This window comes from Etheostoma spectabile, chromosome 10 (genome assembly GCF_008692095.1).
Source record: "Etheostoma spectabile isolate EspeVRDwgs_2016 chromosome 10, UIUC_Espe_1.0, whole genome shotgun sequence".
Lineage (NCBI taxonomy): Eukaryota > Metazoa > Chordata > Actinopteri > Perciformes > Percidae > Etheostoma > Etheostoma spectabile.
Genome location: NC_045742.1, coordinates 19,456,492 through 19,458,229, shown reverse-complemented (window position 1 = coordinate 19,458,229; position 1,738 = coordinate 19,456,492). Strand labels below are relative to the sequence as shown.

Sequence of the window (1,738 nt, the reverse complement as noted above, 5' to 3'; positions counted from 1 at the left end):
TTTTTTTATAATTTGTTGCACGTGATCAAATAACATCTTTAAACCCAGGGGAGCAGGGAACAGCAGTGTAAACACAGCTGTGACTCAGCAGTTCCACCAAACCAGTATCTGAAAGACCAATGATGAAGAATTAAGTAGATTATTTCCTTTAAATCACATTGTACAAGTTGTAACATTTGACATCTTTCAATCGTTAATGGACAGCTACTGTCCATGCTTTATTTTTTCTCTTGTAAAAGTATTACAAAGATTTTCTGCGATATCTGCTGTGTCAAATCAGAGGACAAACATTACAGTCCAACTAGTATTTCTTTTCGTGGATAATAGCAATCCGTTTGTCCTGCCGGTTTGCCGCGATGCATTATGTTCTCTTGGTGTCCCGGCCTGCAGAGTGCAATTATGCCAGTCTGTTGTCTCTGTGCTGTGCTTTGTAAAGATGTCCGTAGGGCTTCAGATCTGTGTGCAGTCAAATTTTGCGACTCCATGTTTGCCCACTTATCATAGTTCTTCTGAAAATGATGTGCCTTGGAATAAAATGCTTTTGTAACGTCACTCGGCTGTGCCAAGTTTAAACCAGACGAGGGCACTGTGGAGCCATCAGCTAAACATCAACAAACACCAAATACAAGATTTCATCAACTTTATTTCATCCGTCTAAACATCACATCACCCGGTGAACTGCAAAACAAATACCTTTTTTTGTCTTTTTTTTAATATTCATTTCAAATAATGCAAACTGTAAATGACTTCTTCCTCTTGAGTCGATCTGAATCGCTTTGGCTGTAGTGACATTTGACTTCATTTGGTAGATCTCAGTTTATGTATCAGTTAATTTAATATTTAACATATCAAAGGGGAATTGGTTCTCAGGAGATGCAGCCGGAGGTTTGGAAATGTCTACCAAAGGGCAAGTTTAGTATTTATCGTTTTTTTACTCCCGTACTGATCAAGGATGTACTGGGAAGCATTGGGGTCAAGAAACTGAACAGGTTTAACAAGTTGTTTTTAAAATTTGCAGCATTTGGAATCTGTTACAATATTGTGCTTTTCTGGACTAACACACCATGAACAGCTATAAAATGCTACATTCAGTTACCTTTAACACTTGAATAACAAACTTGACTTCAAACCAGGTAGGGTACGGCTCCGACTCCAACACATCTCTCTGGAAACACTAAAGTAAAGTAACTTGTATGTAAGTAGCTTTACAATATATTAAACATTAAACATCTTACAGAAATGACACCATGATGAGCAAAAGATGCAATAAAAACAAATTGTTCACAACCGTTAAAATTGAAAACATTTCTATTTAAATTTGAACACACTGGATCCTAATAATAATTTTGTTAGTTTCGAAATGAGTATAGTTTTGTAAAATACCGCTTGTGGGTTTGGTGGCTTCAAGTTCATCTTTTTCACTCCGATTGCTGATTTTAAATGTTAATATATCTAGCTTGCTGCAGTAACGTTTCCCAGAACTGTAAAATACAGTAGCTGTAAATGTGGCAGACAAATGCCTTTGACTTTAAACAGCAGCAGGCCCACACCCGCCAGTTTACACCCACTGTGTCCAAACATACCAGATGGGGCTTTATCATCTGAATCCTGACGACTGCAGGACAGGTACACAAGTGCACCTGCTCTGTCTCTGCAAAAGCGTGTGTTGAAGGAACTGTATGCAATAACTAAGGTATGCATTTGTGTTACTTCAACAGCAACATATAATGAAATACTG

At 37.7% G+C, this 1,738-nt stretch overlaps 1 protein-coding gene across 2 annotated transcripts in view; it reads right to left on the bottom strand.

The window, feature by feature from the left end:
• Positions 1-704: 704 nt before the first annotated feature.
• Positions 705-1,738, bottom strand: part of sfxn1 (sideroflexin 1) — a 7,799-nt gene continuing 6,765 nt past the window's right edge. For both annotated transcript variants that reach the window (XM_032528539.1, XM_032528537.1), the window contains exon 11: positions 705-1,738. This exon is cut by the window's right edge and continues 1,426 nt beyond it. The gene's annotated coding sequence lies outside the window, so the exon portion shown is untranslated.